We start from the raw sequence: 23,849 nt of genomic DNA, 5'->3' as shown, positions 1-23,849 counted from the left end.
AATAACGAAACTTTGTTTATTTTTCACTTTCAGTATTGAATGTCATATTTGCGTACAAGATGTTTAACCTTTAGGGGAACTGTCCTATGTGTCTCATTGTACCCACAGTCACTAGTTTTGGAGATACTTTATTTTTTTGGCCAGTTCCAGTACTGAACTTTTTGTTTGATTTCAGACTTTTTACATTCTATGCGTAACAACACTAGCAATTTTCACATTCTTCGAATACTCATTCGGCATTCCTAAAGTTTCTGCACTTCAATGTCTGTATTCAGTCCAGTCAGACAGACTGGACAAGGCTCACCCACAAAAGGTTTTATCCACATACTGTATTGTTGTACAATATGCTGGGGAAATGCTGATTATACCCATGTGGATTGTGACATAACTAACATTCTGTACCATTTAACTGGTATTAACCAGTGAACAATCAGTGTGCAGATCGCATCAAGGTTTCCTGATAAGTGTACACAATAACAATTCTGTGTATTGTATGCAATTAAAAACAATTATATGAAACAAGGGATTGCCATTTAAATAATATTATACAGTATTATAACTAATAGTAGTGCATCTCATTTTAAATTTGGTAACAATTTTGGTTTGCACCCTGTCTCAACAATGTAGCCACTGTGCAGTATTTGATTAAATTGTCACTCATGTAGTATGCACACAATATGACTAGTCCAGAAAAGCACTAATAGGTTAATAATCATCTAGTACTGTACTGACTTGTCTGACAATCACAAGCACAGTCAGTGCCAGAATTCAATTCACCACCTGGCTGTTAACACAGAGTGTAGTTCTGAATCAGAAAGTTTGAAAAAATTATATTAAAAAGTTACACAAATATATTCTCTACTTCAGTATACCACCTGACACATCCTGTATTCTAGATAGATGCATTTGTACATCCTGTCTAACTGCCACCACCCAGCCTGATTCTCTTTCACTTTCATGCTCCATTTCCAAGAAACAGCTTGTTTTCTTTTCAGTGTTACAGAATCTTCAAGGGCTGATTCGGCACTTTCAGCTTTATCGCAACCTAGAATGTTGAAAATCATTATGTGCTCCATAAAAGATATCACTTTTTTAAGGCATTTTTTTAGTGTTAATCCTTTCCAAGTGTGAAACAAAAAATAATTTCAATCTTAATTATGCCAGGTTTTCAATAAAAAAGCAAATGAAAAAAACACCCAGTCTAAAGCAGGTGGAGATTTGTGTAAAATGCTAGCTGTTGTACAAAGGTAGTGGAGGAACAACAACATCTAGCTGGTCACTGTCAGATGGATGACTGACTAGTATCAATTAATCAATCAATCAATCAAAGTTTATTTATCAAATGCACAACAATACAGTGTGCAGCAGTAGTTAATGGCAATGAAATGTCTTTTCTGCGAGCTCACCGGAGGGGGGTAAAAATCACAAAATTAAAGTTACAAAACAAGGTTACATAATAATAGATAATAATGCAATAGAAATTTTATAAAATAAACTCAGAGCTTACTATACATACAGTAGAGCTGCAATGTGTCCTAGGTGTATGCAATACATTCTGTCCAACTAAATGCTTCAATACCGTTTACCGGATGGTAGGAGGGAAAACAGTTTGTGACTGGGGTCCTTGAGAATGTATAGGTGGTGTAAGTGACATCATTGGAGTTGATGAGGTAAGTAGTGAAATGTTATGACACTGAATGTTAAGTAATACTATTCAATCAGCTGTCTTTTGGATGAGATGTTAAACCGAGGTCCTGACTCTCAGTGGTCATTTCTCGAAAAGAGTAGGGGGTTATCCCAGTGTCTGGGCCAAATTTTCTCATTCAGCCTTTATTGTGGCCTCCAAATTGTCCCCATGTATGATTGGCTTGCACTTGCCCTGCGATGGACTGGTGCCCTGTCCAGGGTGTACCCTGCCTTGTGCTAGTTGCTTGTCGGGTAGGCTCCAGCTTCCCACGACACCGTATAGTATGAAGCGGTTTGGTAAATGACATGACATGACTATTCAATCCGATGGATGTTCAGTAAGAGATGGGTGGAATGTAGGCACAAACTGTTAAACAAACTGTTAAAATCCACTTGTTTCTTTCGTATTTTCAAATTTTATCTTGAAACATAATTTTCCAATAGAATCATCAACATGTTTTTTTTTTTCTCTAGAAAACCCTATTTTTAACACTATGCAGGATTCATGGAAATGTCTTAACATGAATAGGACAGGAACATGTTTTTAATAATTAAAAACAAAAATATAATGATATGCTTTCTGAATTCTATATATACATTAATAATTCCGAACACTGTAGGTAATTTAAAAAATAATTATGGTGTTTTATACAGTGCTGTGACTTACAGTATCTTATGTGGAGTTGTGTGTAATCACTATGTAATGAAATTTTCACTAGTACAGCATACATACATGTCAGATCCTGTTCTGACTTAAAGTGATGTCATGGTGTCAGTACAGTATATTTAGTGCAGGAAAGCAAAAATGGGTTAATAAATATTTAATACTGTACTGACTTTTTCCTACAACCACAAGCACCTGATGTACAGTGCTGTCCTGCGTCAGATAATTAAACAATATAAAAACACTGTAGCACTTACTGCAGTATACAGTACCACCTGACATCCTGCACATTCTATACACCTACATGTGTAAAATTTAACCTACTTGAAAACAGAATCTTAGTGTAACCTGGTAATTGAGTGTATTCAAAAGACTAACAGTCATCCCAGCAAATTTGTTCAGTTTGAACAGTGAAGCACCAACCAGGGGACACATTGAAAAATGCAGGCCTAAGAAGAGGCTTTGGGTTTTTCTGTAATCTCATCTCAAATCTTTCACCCAGATACTGAACCAAATGAACCTGGGATTCAGACACAGTGTTAATTTAGTCAAAAACAATTATGATGAAAATGTTCATCAATGACCTGTTTTTCAATTTCGTCATTTCATAACAAAGACGAAACAGTCACTAAAATAATCCATAATAACAATTACTAGGACTAAATGGCTTTGTATTTTTGTTAATGAAGATGAGATCTGTCTGGCCAAAAGTCATACTGAAATGACTTTTGTCACATGAAGTTCATCATTTACATATTTATATTATGTATGAAAAATAGCAGAATTCTAATGACGTTCCAAGAATTAATTCAAACACCTTGTCACCATGTTTAAGAAAAGGTCCATGTCAGTGCTCTTGTCGGTGTACCTACTGGCACCCTGCAAAGGGCAAAGGTGGTCAACTGCAAATGTTAATCTTGAAATTTGCAAAGACCAGAAGAAAATTAAATCATGAAAGCTTCAGCTTTCCTGACCAGGAATACTTCCTCTGGCACAGCCATCTATACATACTTGATAGGTAATTTCATAGGTAAGATATGCAGTGCACTCCAGTTGTACTGGAACAGTAAAGTCTAAAATAGTGCTGAAAATTCTTTTCAGCTGCAAAAGCTTTTAGCTTTTAGGGGTTCCTTGTTGGTTTGGTGTTTATTGCTGAATAATTAGACTCATACAAAAGCTGTGAACATCCTGTCAACCTAACTTGCTCTGACAGCTGTTTGGAGTCAATAGGTGAAAGTTAAAATTAAAAACAAAATAAAACATAAATTATGTAACTAGTAAATGTTTATTAACCAGTTTTAAAGAAAATCTAATTCATAAGTTACAAACAACAGCACAAATTTCACAAACCAAATACGTATTTTAACATTAGAGTAATAAATAGTATGTTATTAAGTAATTAATAACAATAAATAATGATAAACAGGGGCTCTATTACTTCAAAATAGTAGCAAATCAGAACTTACAAATTACTGCTGTGAAACCTTTGTGAAAGGAATTGCAGAAATAAATACTGTATGTAATTAAGTAAGAAATAAGGGCACTCAATAACGAGAGAGTGAAACAGGAAGGCTGGGCAGAAAGGAAGGTTTTATAAAAAAACATTCTGTAAATACGTTTGTCTTGATTTTCTGGAGGCAAAATTATCAATTGCATTTTGTAATTATAGTTGTCAACCCACAGCGTGATTGATACTCATGATGGCCTGTCCACTGAGCCAGTCTTATACCGTGGCTGACCTCAGGCATGTTATAACTTGAGCTCTGAACAGCTCCTCTCTGCTCCTGCTGCTGTTACTGGGAGAGTGACTGCATCCTGAAAGGCTACAGGTTGAATTTACAATACCCCCATTTAATGAAGTACTGGAGAAACCACTAGGAAAACAATTATTTTTATATTTGATTACGTATAATCGCTGAACAGTCTTCTGTACTGTATATTCACTTTCACACTTTTGTTTGGCCGGGCAGCGCCAATTTTTAGCCATGTGACCCATAAGCCACATGTACAACTACAGGAAATGTTAATCTGTTAACTTCTAGTAAAACACCTCAAGTAGTCTGTGTGTCTATCTTGAAAATGTGGCTTATCTACCATTCACTAGATACACGGATCTGATAGACTCAAAACCAAATGAAATACAAATTACATGATCATGCATATAATATATTATTACAATGACTTCAGCATACCTCAGTTTTCAGATTTCTTCTTGTGGTCTTCTTTTCTGCTTTTCAGAAAGATATTATCTACTCAATTATGATTGGTCAGTTTTTGATCAGGCATCCATTAGGATGATCCACAGCAGCTACAGAAAGAGCCACTATAAGGAATTTCTTGCTCACATTTGAATGTGCCGATTAATAATATGTTGTGTTGCACATTGAGGGGGCCCCCTTGCAGCTCTGTAGCTCTAGGCAGTCACTTAGTTCACTTATGCCTGGGACCAGCCCTACTTGCAAGAAACAGCCATTAGGCAGAATACACCCTGGACAGTATGCCAATCCATCCCTGGGCACACACAGACACTCATCAACACTCACACCAGGGCCAGTTTTCCCATAAGCCAATTATCCCACCAGTATTGTCACGGACGTCCAAAGGGACTAACCGTGGGGAGCAGGAGAGCGGAAAAAGACCTATATGCGTAGCGGCGAGACGAGAAAAAGGCCCGGGCTCATTAGTGCAAAGAGTTCAGGAATGCCGTATAGTAACCTATGCCCTCAGGGAGCGGACGTGGGGCGCCCTGGTGCTAGGCGGGTCTCAGGACATCCGAACGTCAATGCTGAGCGAGGACAGAGTGCAAGGCCCGGAAATATATAGCCCAAGGGAAAGAGAGGGACAGGAAGGACAGCAGACCGAAAACTAGGGACAGGACAGAGAAGGAGCGCCCTCTGGCTGCAGAGGGCGTGACAAGTATGTCTTTGGAGCTCTGGGAACTGACATGACCTGTTCACCTCTTCCCCCTGACCAGTTCACTGATCACCGCAGGTATTAGTGAAATGAGGGTATGAAACCAGGAGCTGGTTATTGGCAGACTAGGAGAAGGGATAAGGTACTTTTTAAATGCCTTGAACAGCAAATAACCCTCAGGAGAGCCAGTATACTGTGTGTGATTTAATAAAGGTTTTGAACTGTGTCAATGGGTTTGTTTTGAAGCTATTGACACTTTCTTCGGACATAACCTTCGATGTCATAGGCCAGAAAGCATTAAGACCCGAAGGAACGGGTTTATGAACAGTTTCTTCCCAGGAACAGAGCACCTGATTGCTAAGGACATGCAGACCGGCATAACATATAGGAGGCCCATGTCTACCCCAGTTCCACAGGCACAATGTCTTTTATCATGTGTAACTTAGGAGCTTTTCTTCTTATGTGATTTGTTTTGCACAATAGTGTGTACAGGTTCTGTATAGTCTTTTTACAGTTTGTGTATAGTATCCTGCACATAGTCTGTGTGTTTACCCTTTTGTTATTATGTTTTCTGACTGAGAGAAGCCGTGTAAGATTTCCAATGCACTGTTCATGAAAATGGCAATAAGGTACTTGAACTTGAACTAAGCTTCGTGGCAGGGATACTGAGGGAACTGAAACAGCTCAGAATGAACTTGGTTTCTGTTTTGTGTTTTGTTCTGTTCCTCTACTCTTATTGCTGACTTTGTTCTTCTTTGTTTCTGAAGTCCCATCAATTTCACTGAGATCCCTAACCCCACTCTGCCCCCTGGTGTCTTGCCTGTAAACAATTAATAACTTTCAGGTTGTATAGTGACTGACCTCCTTTATTAGCAGTTTGTATTTCTGTCTCAGAACTTGACTGGTAACAGCTCACAGTGTTCATGAGTGCTAAATATACAGATGATATTAAAGAGGTCCCAATATCTTTCCACAATATTGTTACAAAACTGGGGGGTGTCAGAAAAACGGAGATTGGGAAGTAATTCAATAACTTTTACTGGCAAAGACCCTTTTAACCAATGTCCGCCTGGAATTTCCTCCCCTTAAATATTTTGTTATATCTCTGCAGCAGAACATAGCAGGAGCCTGGTTCAGGTCTTAAATTGAAGCTAGCCCCCTTGGTTTTGAGTGTGAACATTCATTGTATTTCTTAATGTGTCCACTCAGCAGACAAACATATGAAAAAAAAAACAGCAGGCGGAAATTTTGTTTTGGTCTTCAGAGGTCAGAATTTTCAATTCTAGGCCTGTGAAATGTCCTGGGAATGATTTGAAAGTAGGTAGTAGTGCCTACTAGCTTGGATAGAAATCTGGGACCAATTGATCAATTTGAAAAAATTCTACATAATGTTTTGTGAAGACTGGACCTGGAATGAAATTTCTCGCATACAATAAATATATTATAAAAAATATTTAAAGCAATACCGATAAAAAAACATTATTGCTATAAAAACCTTCAGACACTGTTAGAGAGCCCTTTTCTTCTGTTAGGCATTGAAAAAAAAACCTCAGAGTTGCCTTCTGGTGTGAAAAAAGGAGCACTGATAAGAAACTGATTGATTACCCCTTCTAAGTCAATGATTGGCAGCTAGAAGGCGAGCAGAATGCAGCCTGTGACTTCTAGAGGTAGTCTCACCCCCTAAGGGCTCTGAATGGCTGAACATACAATGAATGATAACGTTTTTTACCAATCAGATTGCCTTATTTCTGGCTGTCCTGCTTCTATCTATTCCAAAGTCAATAAAGTTCAGTTTCCTCCAGGTCTGGAGGTGGGTTAGTCTAGCCTTTTGTGGATATATATCGAGCTTCAGAATAATGTAAAAACATTGGATATATAATTTTTTTTCTGGTTTTTGCTTTTGCTGTCTTGTTTTGCTGGCTTATTGATTACCTTATCAATGCATTTTGGAAGTTTGGAAGTGCATCATCAGATAAAAAGTGACTTTGTGATCGACTGTCTTGTTTTTTAAGTAAACATTGATTTACACCATGGATGCTTGCGACTACGCCAAGCACAGGACACGTTTGATTAAATTAATGTTTTTTTTTCAGTTCTGAAAATGGTTTTGTGAAGCTCTAGTTGAACCTTTTTCGATTGATTAAAGGTTTTCTGTAATGGCTTTGTGGTTTTGGTGATGTAAAATGATGAAGTGAGATGCTCCTTTTAAGTCATGGTTCTTAGACAGTAGGCTCATGTGGCCACGTTTGCACTAAAAGGATAGCCACATAGTGTCTTTACGCATATCTAGCATAGTTCTCAGGAAAATGACCGAGTGACCTCTCCTAGAACAAATGGTCTATTCAGCAGAAAGGGCTGCTTGTCATGCAAGCTGGCAGAAAATATATGAACTGGTCAGCTTTCTAGAATGACCATATATAGCCACAATGCAAGCAGAGGGTCATGTGGGAGTGTATCATGTATTGTTGGTTTGCACTATAAGAGCACTGTAAGTGTTGTGTTTTGAGTCTTGTGTCCAAAAGCAAGACTCCTATATGCATTTGAAATAAAGACAACTTTCAACACACAATCTCTCAGCTGATGCCCTTTGTTTGGGAGAACAAGTGGAAGTCATGTCTGATGGAACTTTTAATCATATGATATTGCATTTTATAATCTTCTTATTGAAGACCTTAGTGTTTTGAATGGCCTTAGTGTTTTGTCTTTGTGAACAGCTGAGCTCCTTCACAGGCTGTTTCTCTGCCTTCCCCCTCAACACCTGCAGCATATCCCAGCTGCAGCAGTGCAGTCACTGTGCAGTCCTGCTGAGGGAGGTTTTTGTACGGGTGTGTAGCCCTGTGAGAACAGCCAATTACTGTTGAGGTATTGTTAACCATGACGGTATCAATCTGCTGCATCTTCAGCCTGGACTCTTGTGATGGTCAGAGTGAAGTCAGTCCCAGATCCACTGAATCAGTATTCAGAGCTAGCACTTCATCAGGAACGAACCGGCCTTCTTCCTGACCTGCTGGGACCCACAGTCATTTTTCTCCTGTGCACAACCTTTGCTAGTTTCAGCCAGCACTAACTAGCGAGTCTTCAGTGAGCATCAGCAGCGCAGAGCAGCAGGGATCTCTCCCTCTTCGCAAGACGCACCGTGCACTGCCTGGCACAGAGCCAGAGAGCCAGCTTTGTGCCTGCAGGAGATCTGACTCCACACAGATTGGATGAGTATTCAACTTCCTGCATTACCGCTCGAGAATTCAATTGTTACCTCAACCTGAGTTGATATCAATTTAATTCCTATGAGTGATGTACTTCTTTTGAGTATCTAGTGTAGAAGTTGTAATCCAAGTTCATTTACGAAACGGTCTAAATGAATGATATACTTAAGCGTATGTCCCTCTTGGTATGTGTGACTGAATGAATATATACCTTTTGTATTCTGCTAACCCTCATGATAAGATCTGTTATGTTTATATGCACATTTTATGTATTAATAAATGTATCCTCGTGTATTAGTACCTGTGTGTGTGCGTTGTTTGAGTTATCCCGCAAGGTTGGATTTTAATACCATCAAAAGAATCATTTTGTGACTTACTGCGATTAATAATTGTCCCAGTAAATGCACAAAACCCCTACATGGCCATGACCACTCTAATCTCTCTGTCTGTGCTCTCAAAGACAGTTTTCCAATCTCATTCATCAGAAAGACTACAGAAACCAAAATTATCCTGCAGTTAGGATCACATCTTCCCCCTTCTCTTAACGACAGACTACATTTCTTCTAAATTCTCTCTATCCATTGTAGGTTTCATTTCACACCTTTCTATACCTATCCTGACTTCACACCTATTCTTTGGACTCTCTTTCTGTCCCCTGCTCCTGCCCCTCGCTCCTCCTCTCTCCCATCTTTTGTTCTCCCGCTACATTACCTTTGCTTACTGCCCTGTCTTTCTCACACCTGAAGAAAGCTCCTTGACCAAAACATTGTGTTTTCTTTCTTCTTTTTTCAGCATAGAATAAACCTATTACTAGTTCTGAATAGGATTCAGTTGGTGACTTCTGAGCATATGTTGCTCATTGATCAGGCAGGCATTCACGGCAGGTTACCGGCAATTCAAGAGGCTGGCTGCGGGACTAACCTCGAGCAGATCCGTTTTTAACGCACGGGCATCCTCCTGGTTTGGCTCTTAGAATGAAGGTTACGTCCTGGCACTCAGTCACGTGATTGTCCAAGTTGAGCAGAGGAGGAGCAAAGTTCTGAGGCCTTGCAGCTCGTTTTACCTAGAGTGACTACTGGTCATTCATTGGTCAAAAGTTTGGTGGGCATTGGAGACCTACAGTATGTGGGATTACCATGACCTGCAGGTTCCTGATTGGTTGATCAAATGTAGAAGTGACTGTTACGATCCCTGCTTCCCGGCAACAGAGTCCGGTCGGCAGAAGAAGGCATAGACCATGTTAAATTAGACAACCTATCAGATCAGGTATTCACCACCACACCTCCATCTCATTTTATACTTAAGCACAGTTTTCCCTAACCTCCTCGCTCAGTATTAGTTTTCCGTGTGAGCTACTTTGTTGCGTTACGCCTCATTCCCGTTTACTACTTTTTCAGTTTGGAACTGCATTTCTCTGTTTAGACTACGGCTTTCAGATTACAGCTTGGCTTTGGAAAATACTTTCCCTGGTTACGGACTCCTGGTTTACACCTTTGAACTATGACTTTTGGATTACGGCTTGGCTTTGGAAAATACTCTTCCTTGTTACGGACTCCTGGCTTTCTTCTTTGAACAACAGCTATTGGATTTCAGCTTGGCTTTGCAAAACACTCTCCCTGGTTTTGGACTCCTGGCTTTTTCCCTTGAACTATGGCTTTTGTATTATGGCTTTGACTCCACGTTCGTGCTCTCTGGATTTAGGATTACTGGCTTCCCCTTTTGACTTCCCCTTTGGTTTTTTGTATTGCGGAAAAAGTCTTTCAGGGTTATTTTCCAGCTCCCGCAAGTGGGTTTACTCTTAGTTTCAGTTTTACTGGCCGAATTCGTCACTAACATTGACTTCTGATCCTAGGGTTGTAAAGCAAGTTCTTGTCAGGTCTGGGAGGGTCTGAGCAGACATCTTGGTGCCAGGAGTAGCCATTCATTATGATAGGGTAGAGACATCCTTTCCTGGGAACTATTCCTTATTAGTAAGAAAAAATCTTTAAATCTGAATCCACTTGGATTGGAAGGCGTTTGTCTTTTCACAAACCCCAACTTAGTCTCCATGAGACACACAGAAACATACAGGAAGAGAAGCTTGGAGCCTGAGCACAGGGTCAGTCATTTATACGGCGCCCCTGGAGCAGTTGGGGTTAAGGACCTTGCTCAGAGGCCCAATGGAATAGGATTCCTCTGCCAGCCGTGGGATTCGGACCTGCAACCTTCCAGCCACAGGTGCAGATCCTTAGCCCCAGAGCCACATCAATGCCCCACATACACATACATCAACAAAAATAAACACATACATACACACAAGGAGAAAACAAAACTTTAGTAAAATAATTGGTATTTATAGTTTTCTACAGCATTTTGACTAACTTTGTATTTCTCATAAATATCTGTTGAACATTAATGCTCAGATGTCATGTGACACTACAGTGCCATTGTGCAGCCCTCTGGGTTTTTGTGTAGCTGAAACACAGTTTGACTGTTGGTCCTCATAGGACAGCAGTGTCCTTCTACTTGATCTGTTCCACAGACAGTGTTCTGCACCCCCTGGAGATCTATGTTGTAATGAAGCACATTTATTGTTCTCCTGAAGGAGATACATTAAATATAGAATTTGATACTCCAAAAGTCAGCTCAGTCAGTTTAATTTTCATCACTGTGACAGCTGTTTTGTGGGGACTTTCCAAAATGCTCAACATGGAAGATATACAGGAACAACTCAAGGTGAATTCCACACTGGAAAATGAAAATAAGAAACATGACATTATGTCTGTTGGCTCTTCTTCATGTGACCAGCAGTTTCTTCTTATTGCTTTACAGTGTGGAATTAACATTGACACAGGTTCCCACTCAAACACCTTCATAGATATTTTAAGTTTCGCTTTTCCTTGAGCTGTTTGCTTTTGTTAAACTTTAGTGTTACTTGCTAATATCTAATTACTTTATATAAACACTCTTGGAAATAACCCACATATACAGTGCTTTGCAAAAGTATTCATACCCTTCCTACAGCTTCCAATTCCATGAAATAATAAAATGATGCTTACACATTTTTAAAATGTAATGTTTTATGCAAAACCCGAATACACAGACTGGAGATGATTAAGGGTAAAATTACTTTTTACTGATACCATAACTTAGATGAATATTGAAATCTGTTGATTAAATAAGTATTCATACTTCTGGATTCAATATTTGGCAGCAGTTAAATCAAGTCTTTGTGTCTCAGCTAGCTTTGCACTAGGAATTCTTGCAGTTTTTCCCAATTCTTTTAGGCAGATTTGCTGAAAATCTAAAGAGTTGCTTGGGGATCACATTGACACAGTTTTGAAGTCTTTCCAGAGATTTCAACAGAATTCAAGTCAGGACATTGACTGGGTCACTCAAGGATAATCACTTTTTTAAGATGCTCCAGTATAGCTTTTGCTTGACACTGGGTCATTGTCCTGCTGGAAGATGAATTCTTGTCACAGTTTCAGGCCTGAAGCAGGTTTTCCTCAATCAATCAATCAATCAAAGTTTATTTATCAAATGCACAACAATACAGCTTGCAGCAGTAGTTGCTGGCAATGAAATACAGTATCTTTAAGATTTGTCAGTACGTTTTTAAAAAAAATGCCTTTTTGCTGTATTTCTCAGTAATGGCTTTATTTTAAATCAGAGCTACTGTCTTGCTCTGTTCTATAACATTACTGTACCTGTTTCTAACCCCCTCTTGTTGAGAGGCACTGATACAGGGCTACAGGGCTGCTCTGTATCTGAGAAACAACTACGTTATGATCAGAATATGTGTTCCTGCCTGTAGAATATTGGTCCCTGCCTGTAGTGAGGTAGCAGTGGAGGCAGAGAACAGAATGTTAAGTATGAACATCACACAGTGACACAAGTTTTAGGGATAGTAGCTGAGTGAGAGAGAATGAGAGGTCACACCTCTCTTCATCTCTGAATGTCGACAGGAAGTGGTACAGACACCATTGAAAGCTTAAAACAGGCAGAGGCCTCTCAGAGTGACAGGATACCAAACTCTTGGAGGACACTTGGGGGACAGAGAGTGCTCATGTAGAAGGGTGAGAAGGGTGTTATTGAAAGACTTGATCGACTTCTTCATGTCCTTCAGGAAACAGAAGAGTTTTAGTATTGCTTTCAGTCCTGTTAATTACACCGTAAAAGAAAAAGTTGAACCTGATAACAGCAATATTTATATCTAAAGGCATAATTCTAATAAAAACACTGATGAGAAGAAGTGCAAACTGTTGACCCCAAACCAGCCCTGCTGACAACGAGAACATGTAGAGACAGGACAGTAAGACTATCAGCTGCAGAGAAGATGTCATACAGGAAAAGGACTGTCCATCTCTATTGGTGCCTCATAGCTCTGAGCATGAGCTGGAGAACTGAATCTTGTAGGTCCAGGGAGATAAGCTAAGAGAGAGCAGCTGTAGCATAACTGATAGTGTATTTCTAAATGCTGAGGATGTTTAAAGTTTGGCAGGAGTTAAATGCTGTATTGTGAATTCTGTCTGAAACATAAGGCAGGAGTCATCTTCCTGACATAGACTCTGGTACAGCTAGCAAATTAAGGCCAGTTCATAGAAAAATAAGCAAGTCGTCGACAGGCAGCAAATTAAATGCAAAAAGATCTAGATTAATTCGAAACTGAGAGGGCACCTGGAGGATTACATTTAAAACTAGACAAGTGCAGAGTTTTCAATACAATTGTAAACTTCAAAGTACTAAATGTGAGACAGTAGGCTAGTAACTGTCACACACCACTCCTCTTTCGTTTTCATTCTCAGACCAAGGGAAGCACATCATGCAGCTCTTCTCTCTGTGGTTTCTGTGTGTTAGGGATTCGGTAAGAGAAACCAAACCAGTGAATGAACCCACTTGCAGGAGCTGATAAAGCCAAGCCGTGATCCAAAGAAAGCTGTAGTCGAAGAAACGAGCCGAGAGTCCAGGGTAAGCCAGAGATCCAAACAGGGAACAAGTTACCGAAGCCAAACCGTGATCCAAAACCGTAGATGAAAGAGCAATAAGAGAGTCCAGGGGAAGCCAGAGATCCAAAACAGAGAGCGAGTACCGAAGTCAAGCCGTGATCCGAAAAACCGTCATCAAAGGGGGAAAAACCGTAATCCGAAAACCAAGAAAGACACAAAGCAGAAGAAGGAGTAGCGCAACTAGGAAGCTCGAAAGGAAAACCAATACTGAGTGAGGAGGTAGGAAAAGACAAGTGTTTAAGTACAGGATGAGACGGGGGTGTGGTGGTGAATAAGAAAACTGATAGGTAGACTGATGAAGTCAGGCTACGCCTTCTTCTGCCTCTTCCGTTGCCGGGAGGCAGGGATCGTAACACTGTGGGTTATTTCTTCTGTACTTTGGCCTGCAGATCTGTGTTCCTGCACGTCTACACACCTCTCACAGTGTGAGGAGTGTTGTCATTTCTCAGAATCATTGGTGTGATTACTCTTCAAAAGAATCTCTGTAGCTGAAATCTTCTCTGGTGATGTCCCACTCCTCCACTAACACTAATGCCTCTTGCCTGCCTCTCTGTGGTTTCTTTGGGCTATTATCTCTGTAGTTAGGGCTGTGGACTGCACACCCTGCATGTAAGCACACATGTCAAATGGTGGGAAAGGATGTACATTCTCAGAAACATTAGGAAGTTTTAGCTCAGCTGGTAAGAGATTGCAAGATATTTTGATGCACGTCTGCAGTTCCACTTTGGTGCTAGGTTAAAAACCTCATGCGGCACTTGATATTTTGTTATTTTCAGGTCCACACAAGACCTGTTAGTAGAGTGGTGGGTGTTGTGGACCCAGAGACATGTTCTCAAATCTCTTATACTTACATTGATCTTTTCTGGACACTCCACTCAATGCGCTCTACAGTTAATGAGGACTCCCTTCTACCACCAATGTGTAGCCCCACGTGGATCATGAGACAGCACTGGGGCATTAGGACTCACACAAACCAGGTGGTAAGCACCCCCTAATGGTCCCACTAACACCCCTTCTAGTCATTCCAGATAATCTGGAGAAGGAACTCTTACCTTCAGTCTTCTTCTCCTGTGCTACTCTGTCTTTTTCTCTCTCCCTTTCTCTGCACCTGTTTGTTTTATAAGCAGTGTTAATGGATTGTTGGTGACACTATGAGTGATTTACCAAGAACTCAATTCAGGTATCATACAGTAAACTACACAATTGCTTTGATGACTGAATCTTGCATCCCCATATCTCTGAAAATATCTCCTTGCTTTGAAGCTCCGAGACCTGGTAATGTTGACACAAGCCAAGCGTTTCCCATTGTATCCAGATTCTTAAAGATACTTCAGTAGTCACTTATATTAGTCTTTAAGTACATATACATATATTAATGTTGCCCCACATGTTAGCTTACTAGTACAAGTGATTTAAGCATTCAGAATCTGAGCCCTTTACAGCTTGTGCTTGGCAAAACAATGGCTTAATCCTCAATACTGTACTAAGAATGGGATCTCATTTATTCCAGGGGTTCTACATCACAACTGAGCAGGCTGCTGGAGATAATCCCGAGACAGTACTGTGCTAGCATGTACTCCACACATACAGTATGCATCACCATGCTAACTCAGGATGTTCATTGCAATTGACCCAGATCACTCAGTCTCCAAAGCTATAATGGTTACCCAGGTATTCCTCTGTGTGCACATGGTTCAAGTGCTGTCCTGATCTTCACATTAAGCAATACAGAGATATGCTGAGCTATTCAAGTTGATGAGTTGCAGAAATCTTTAAACAATCTTTGGAGAATTCTCTTACAATCAGCTAGAAGGCCTCAGTGTCAGCCAGTGTCTCAAAGGCCTCAGATGTGTCATATCTCAGCACCAGTGAGCCCTGTATTTTTAAATTTTACAGCACAGCTAACAGGCCAGAGTGGCCTGTGATTGTCTTCTTTGTTTTATTATTTCCTGTTAGCAGAATTCTAAACTGGTAGGATTGTTCTTTTTAAAAGCAGACTCATATCGTCAAGGGGACACCAAGAAGAAAGACAGGAAGAGTTGTGAAAAAAAAGAGGGAAAGATGTCAGACAGTGGTCATTTATCCGGCAGTGATGATGACGGTGAGCTAATAGCTTGCTAATTTAACATCCTGTATTTCACTGCCCATCTGTACGACAGTCCCGTCACAGTGCTAACCCTCAGTCTACCAGAACATCCTGTGAGCTATACCAGTATTCTTCCACTGACTTTTCCAGTGTTTGTTATTATTTTTATTATTTTTTTACTCCAAAAAGCCTACTCTTCAGATAACTTAACAGATGGTGGTTTCTCAGTAATAAACACGCACACCTGGACAGGAAACGCAGTGATAGAAAAAAATAGATAAAGTTTTGTTCCGCAATAAACACTAAACTTCTGATTTAAGTGACAATGGCGTTCTTTGATATTTATACCAGGAACACATATTCCAGGCACTTTTGTGCCCTTTAAAGTTTACCAAATGTAATGAACAGAACAACAGGAGCAAATGTACAAAACCATGACACACAAGGGAGACATTCACAGAACAGGAAAGGAGACACAGTGAGAGAGAGGGGAGATAACAGAGAATCATTCAGTAATAAACACACATAACAGGACAGGAGACATAGTGAGAGAGGAGATCACAGAGATCTCAGAGAATGCATTAGTAATAAACACAAACAAAAGGACAGGAGACACACTGAGAGAGACAATAACAGATAATCCTTCACTAATAAATACAACATAAGTTTTACTTTTGATTAATAATGTCAAAGTAAAATTTGCATTATCTGTTACATGAGATTAGATTTACAGGTATCTACTGTGAGGACTTGGTGAGGACCTGGTGAAAGTCAGATACTGTATGCCTTCATAGTGTGACAAATCATGGCTTTTTGGAGTATGTATACTACCAGTTTAGTATAGAATATCTCATTTAGGAGCAAGTGAAAATAAGTTCTCTAATACAGAATGAGGAAAAGATTATGCACCTGACCCATGGAGCTGTTGGCATGATTCTGCAATGAATATCTTAGACAGCAGTGTGACTGTCAGCTACCGGTACCGGTGGTGCTGATGTGAGAAAACGCATTTTAAACAAATGCTAAAGGGCTGTAATTGCTGGTGTTTTGGCCCTCTAGTGGTGTCCAGTGGCATTGCACTAAGAAAAGTAATTGTCTATGCTGTGTCACAATATGTGAAACAATAGAATCTTAAAAGGATGCATTTTCATTTTTACATCATTGTAAGTCAGTACAGTATATTATTTTTTGTTTCCTCTTTTAGAGATGTGTTTGCCTGACAATAGAGATTGATGATACAGTTCCACCCCAATCCAGGGTTTGCTTTCTGTAACTGGGTCCACCTCATACAGGCATGCAGCTTATTGAGCTCTTACTCAGTTTCTATTGTGTATCAGAGGGCCAAAAGAAGAAGGCCATCAAGGAGAATTGTTTTCAGGTACTCCTGGAAACAGCACCTTCCTCCGAGGCCTAGGGACAGCCAGAGGAAGCAAAGGCCTCAGATGGGAAAAGAAGAGAAGAGCCTTTTCAAGACAATGACAGAGAGCATCCTTGCCATTGGCAAGGACCACTGCGAGATCACCCTTGACCTAACCAGCATATTCAGCTACAGAAGCAAGACCTGGAGGGAGCCTGGTGTACTCCCCACAGGCTCCAGATGATAGGAGTTATATTTAGGCATGACAGTACTTTGGATCAAGGTAAGTTCAAAAAGAAGAGAGTTAAACATTTACTCGATCCACCATGACACTGATGTTTACCTTTCTTACCACCGATGTCAGGAGGCTAGCAGACCGAGTGAAAAGACACTCTTTCACCACTTGGCGTCCATTCCATTCTCAGTATGTTTCTTACAGGAAGTCCACCTGAGGGATGAAAGGGGTAAGTTTATGGTGGTTGGCGGAGACTTTAACGTCAACCGGGAGAAGGGCAGCGAAGCCAGTCTGGCATAGCTGGAGTCTCTACTCAAGCAATTCTCCCTTTTGGATGGCTTCAGATGGTGTTGCCCCAGCAACATGGGAATGCCTTGGAGAATCTCCCGGGGAGTGTGCAGTTGCCTGGATTACATCTTTGTGCACAAGACCTGCTCCCTGGAATCCATGGCGCTGTCCCCGGTGTGGTATTCCAATGACAACTGTGCGATAGTGGTGGCTAACACCAACCTGCCGGCATTCAGTTGTGAGTACTGGAAGCTAAACCGGGAAATACTGGAGGAAGACTGCTTCAAGGCACGATTCAAGTAACACTACAAGAGCTGGGCCTGTATGAAGTGCGGCTACAGCTCAGTAGTGGAATGGTGGGAAGCAGTGAGGGAGAGAACCAAAACCCTGGCAAAGACCTACTGCTGACGGAAGGTAACCAGGGAGAGGAAGGAAGCAGCGCAGCTCCAGAAACAGCTGGAGGAGAAGTACAGCTCAGCAAACAGGGGTGGAGGCTTCAATTCAGACAGAGCTAGGGACCTGAAGGAGAGGATCCGCAACCTGTAAACTGAGAAAGCCAAGGCTTTTCTGTTCAAGGCACAAAAGGAACATTATGAAAATCATGAAACCTGTTCCTCTTATTTCTTTAATTAGGTCTGGGGAGCCCAGAAGAAGTGGGTCATCCGCAGCCTGAGATGGGGAGATGGAGAGAAAGTGCTGGATGAGGGCTACAAAGTGGAAGTGGTGACTGTATTCTACAGAGAGCTTTTTCAGAGAAGCAGATAGAGGTGGAAGCAGGTGCTGCTTTCTTGAAAGGGCAAAAGGCAAGAGTACTGAAGGAGGTGAGGTAGGACAGGAGATGTTCCGTCAGGGGAAACTGGGAGACACCATAAGGGAAGGTGTCAGCTCCCTGCTCTTCAAAGGTCCTCATCAAGATCCTGTCCAAGCTTTTGTCCAGCAGACTGAGGACCACCCTGCCCCACATCATCAACAGCGACCAGATGTGTGGGGTGGAGGGACAATCTGTCAGCTATAACCTCCAGCTCACCAGAGGCACCATCAACTTGGCTGAGGACCGGAACGTGCCCTTGATGGTGGTGAGCCTGGTCCAGGAGAAAGCCATTGACAGAGTAAACCACAGCTATCTTTTCAGAGTGCTGGAATGCTGTGGTTTCAGAGAAAGTTTCAGGCACTAGGTAAAGATACTGTACTCTGAACTGAGCAGCAGAATCAACATAAACGAGCAACTGGGGCATTTCATTCCCCAGGTGTCCGGACTTGACAAGGGTGGCCTCTTTAACCTTTTCTCTATGTTCTCTTCACAGAGCTGTTAGCAGATGCAGTGAGACAGGACCCTTTCTTCGATGACCTGGCAATACCAGGATGTGTGGAGGAAACCCTGAAGATTTCCCAGTACGCAGACAACACAATGCTGTTCCTGGCCTCAGACAGGGGGTTGAGGAGGGCCCTGCAGATCATAGAGCAATACTCCAGAACCTCGGGGTCGAAGCTCAACCGCCGGAAGAGCAAACAGAAATTCTTCAAACCCTGGAAGGATAGGACAATGGCATTAGAAGGTCGTAAGCTCTGCACGGAGCCCCTCAAGATATTGGGGGATTTGTTCTAGAGCCAGGACAATGAGACCATGAACTGGACTAATAGGGGATCATCAAGGTGAAAGTGTAGCTAAGTCTGTGGAAAGTGCATTCGCTGACCCCTTACAGGGAAAGTGTTTAAAGCTGACATCCTTCCGGCTTGGTTAACCTGCCTGCCTGCCAGACAAACACTGCAAGGAATGATCTTCAAGTTTGTCTGAGGCGGCAGGTGTGAGTCACAAGAAACCAGATATGCCAGCCAGTCAAGGAAGAGGGAAAAGACACTTTCCCCTAAAACGTAACTGACCTCTGGCTTTAAGACTGCAATCCAGATGTTCCCAAGGATCTCACAGACAGATAGGTGCCAGGAACGATCATTGATCATAATAGTTGGGCTGCATCCCCACTCTAGGAGCTGTTCCTTATCAGAAAACCAAACATTCCTAAATCAGGGCACACATTAAAGGCTGGCTTCTCTGTGACTGGACCACAGAGATGAGAGAGATGGGGGCCTCATTTAGGAAAGCACAGCAACACCTAATTTTGTCTTACTAATAAGCCTTCCCGCTACACCATTAAGGTGTAAGAGGGTCAAGGACAAAAATGAAGTTTCTTTAAATAAGAACATTCACACTAGCCGACATGGGGCTCAAACCCTCAGATTAAGAGTTTCATGCTCTATTTTGTCTTTATTTACAGATGCAGTCATTCAAAATGCACGGTACAAACCCATACCGCACACAATTACCATTAAGTTACTGCATTGTACCACGGTACATGATTGGCTGGCCAAAATGACCAACAGGGGCACTTGTGGTGCACTGGTTGTTAGTGAAAAGATTTAATAATTTAATCTCTTTACTGTGCATGTTTTAATCTGCTTAGTATTGAATATTTATATGGAATTTTAAAACTAAGGGGAAATTTTAGTAGCTGAGCATAAAAAGAAGAGGAGCATAACACGTCTGGAGGTAATAAATGATATCAATTTAGGAACATAAACATATGGATCCAGCCATTCAAAACACGCAGCGATACCACATTATTTTGCAGTGCGTTTTACGCAGTCTACAGCGAGTTACTGTAAATTCTCCTATAGTACCGCAAGTAAAATAATAGTATCCGTAATTTCCGCAAGGTGGAGCTAATAAAGCTCAACTTCTCATGTTTGAGCTTTCGCCATCAAAGTCTTTAACAAAGATATTACTAATAGTATTAATAATGAATAACCTTGGACAAGCTGTAAACTCAAAGTATTGCCCTGGTCCACATTCTTTTTTTCATTGACCGTCTTTGTAAAAGTAACACCACAGCATTTCGCAATCACGCAAAGCACAGTAATTTTTGAGAATCTCCGATTCACCATGCCTTTCACATGCTTATAAAAGAGATTGATTATGAACATAAACATATTACTGTATGCAAACTGTACTGTATACAGTATGTATATGTATATTTAATGTCTTTACTGTGCCCGTTTAAGTATTGAATATATGGAATTTTACCACTGAAGGGAAATCTTAGTAGCTGAGCATAAAAAGAATAGGAGCATACTGTAAAGCGTGTGAAGGCCATAAACGATATTAATTTTGGAACTTAAACATAAAGTATATGGCTGATCTCGGTACTTTAAAGAAAACATACACACCAGTATTTCATTTCTCCCTAAACATTTTAAGCATCGAAGTCTTTACCTAACGTGATACCAGAGTCAACAAGCATACTTTTAGAATTTGATTAAAAGGGAATATAATATGGAATCGCGTATCTAAAGAAATTAATAACGATCTAATTATATTCATGTACCGCAACACAAGAATTGTACACGCTGTACGATAAAACGTTTCCCTGGCTCAGAGATTAAATAAAACTTCAATCACACCAAACAAATTTATATTTCTAAATATCACAACATGATCGAATTTAAGTCATTTTAATCAATGAATAAATGAATAGTCACCTATGTGTTACAATATAAACATTTATATTGATTTAAATCGTGTTTAAATCGCCTTTATTTAAAACCCATAAATAAAGCTGATACTGTTTAGACTTTTAATTATTTAAAACTATTACAGCAACACAATGCACAATGCAACGTAAATCGCTATCTTTCTATCTTCTGCGTAATAATGTTCACCTCTCTGTCCAGCAAATTAACAATAGTAAAAATAATGAACTTTATTGTATATGGCGCCTTTAAAGGTGGCTCCTCAAAGCGCTTTACAGGATAAAAACAATAACAACAATACTGTTAGGCTGGGCAAACGATTTATTTTTAAGAAATACAAAATGAGATATAATGATGTGTTCCGGCTTAGACATAAACGAAGAGCATAACACGTGGGCGGCATAGCGGTCGGCTCTGGCTTTCTCATCTACTGTATACACTGCAAGTACAATCCCCCTCTCTGCGGGAGTGCTGGCTGTGACAAATTAAACCGGTTTCACAGGTATTTTCAAAGTAGAAGGGGGCGAGATTTCCAGTGAAAGACACCTCCCCCCCTCCAAAACCAAGGAAGTACAGTACTTACTAGTTAAGAAAGCTAGGCTCCTCAATGAAATTGCTTTAACATGCTTATGCGCTGGTGTAACAGTCCGGGCGTGGCAAGCTTCTAATGTCAACCCGACTACGGCGAAAGGAACCTTTCTTTCATTGGAAGACAATGAACTTATTCTAGCCCTAAATGAATTAATAGCAAACATGGTTTACATAAAAGACATTTTTCCAAGAAAGTTTAGCCTTTGTCACTAATGAAACCATTAAATAAAGACATATAGAACTCTTAAGATTTTTAAAATACATGACTTTGCTAAAATTTATTTAAAAATAAAAACGATTACAAACGCCAGCGGAGAGAGAGAACAGGGGAGGGATGTTGGTTTTGCATAAGGGGCGGGGTTATTGAAATTATGTCTATTTGGGAATGTGGAGTTACATGTTCTGGCTGTTTGTGAATTATTGTTGTTGAGTATGAAGTGTTGAGGTATTGATTTTGTGTAATGCTTTATGTTGAAAATTGAGGTGGATTTTGTTTATGATAAAGAGGATAAACTGGGATGGGAGGAGGGTTTGGTTTTGCATAAGGGGAGGGATTATGATAATTGGAGGAATTTGAGTGTTTAATGGTTTGATATATTTGATTTTGTATTGTGGTTGTTATCTATGTTTTTGGTTGGTATTATATTTATATGGTTGTTTTTGTTGGTCATTACTATGGTTATTATGTTTATTGTGTCATTTTTTATTATTGGATGTAATAATCAAAAGAGAGAGAGAGAGTTAGCGCCTTCTTTTTACTTTTGTAGCCAAAAGGCCTTGCAGATCTATGGAAGCCCGTTTCCGCCAGGGAGTAAAAAAAAAAGCGCTATGGTATCTCAGAATTCCGACTTAGTAACTCAGAATCCCGACTTAGCAACTCAGAATTGCGACTTAGTATCTCAGAATTGCGACTTAGCAACTCAGAATTCCGACTTAGCATCTCAGAATTGCGACTTAGCAACTCAGAATTCCGACTTAGCAAGTCAGAATTCCGACTTAGTATCTCAGAATTGCGACTTAGCAACTCAGAATTCCGACTTAGTATCTCAGAATTGCGACTTAGTAACTCAGAATCCCGACTTAGCAACTCAGAATTGCGACTTAGCATTCAGAATTCCGACTTAGTATCTCAGAAATGCGACTTAGCAACTCAGAATTCCAACTTAGTATATCAGAATTCCGACTTCAAGTCTCACAGTTTTGACGTCACTTCTGGCGCCAGCAATGAAAGTACAGTAGGTTGCTCATCTGGCATAGGAAATCTACTGTTCACAATTCAATCCAGGTACAGTGCCACATTCTACTGATATCTTCATACATTTCACAGACTTAAATAACGTCTGCGTAAATTGTACATAGACTAACATCTAATCATATGCAAGAGCTACTTGGATGGTTTTGGTTGATCGATTTAACCTTTCCAAGTGCGACCTAATTAATGAGGCAAATCTAACAGTAGGCCTATACTCTTGTGGGGATTTCGTCCGTTTGTACAAGGCAGCTCCTGTAAACACTTTACCAGCAGCTATTTCAGCACAGTAACATAGCTAGCTTTGGACCCATATGAGCGAGGATGGTGGTATGAGCTTCTACGCGAGTCAATCTGGGGTCGCCTATTCACGATCAAAACAGAAATTTGCTTCAATACAATTAATGAAACCTGTAACAATACAGACATACGTTAAAGGGAACGTCTTTTATTACTTTTGTTTACTCTCCCCCTTTGTACGTTAAGAGATTTGATATGCTTATTTATTTTCAATATCCTTCCAATAATGTACTTGGCCAAACCCCAGTATCTCTCCGTCTAATTGCTCAGATACAATTCTGTGATTGCGTATCTCTCAGAAACATACCAGGATCACAAGCATGTTTATGTTTACTAAACATGATCATTAAACTGTCGCAAACGTCTTGCCATGGGAGCGGCCCATGTGTCTCCCGAGCCGGACTTTGATAGGCACAACGGTCTAATTTTTACAAACCCTCCATCCGGTCTTTTCGGCTTCCTTAGGCTGTAAATTACCAAGTGACACGCACAAAACAACCGTTATCATAATGAAGACATTTGTGTGTGTTTAGTAACAATTCCAAAAACTTAGTTATATCAATTTTAGGTTTACAGAACATGTTTTTCAGCTTTCTGTAACTTTTTGATAAGTTACTGTACAGATGCAGCCATTCAAAGTGCGCGGTACAGACACGTACCAGAGGTAATTGGCTACGGCGTCGTGCATCCTGACGCGCGATGACGCAAAATACCGCGGTACGTGATTGGTTGACCGACAGGGGCACTCGTAGAAAGACTTACTG

General features: G+C 40.5%; 1 gene segment (V, D, J or C); it reads left to right on the top strand.

The window, feature by feature from the left end:
• Positions 1 to 23,849, top strand: part of LOC148646937 (Ig kappa chain V region K29-213-like) — a 619,354-nt gene that overhangs the window by 301,904 nt on the left and 293,601 nt on the right.

This window comes from Lepisosteus platostomus, chromosome 16 (assembly GCF_059453375.1).
Source record: "Lepisosteus platostomus isolate fLepPlt1 chromosome 16, fLepPlt1.hap1, whole genome shotgun sequence".
Lineage (NCBI taxonomy): Eukaryota > Metazoa > Chordata > Actinopteri > Semionotiformes > Lepisosteidae > Lepisosteus > Lepisosteus platostomus.
The sequence above is the reverse complement of the archived record's forward strand: the minus strand, read 5'-3'. Positions and strand labels throughout refer to the sequence as shown.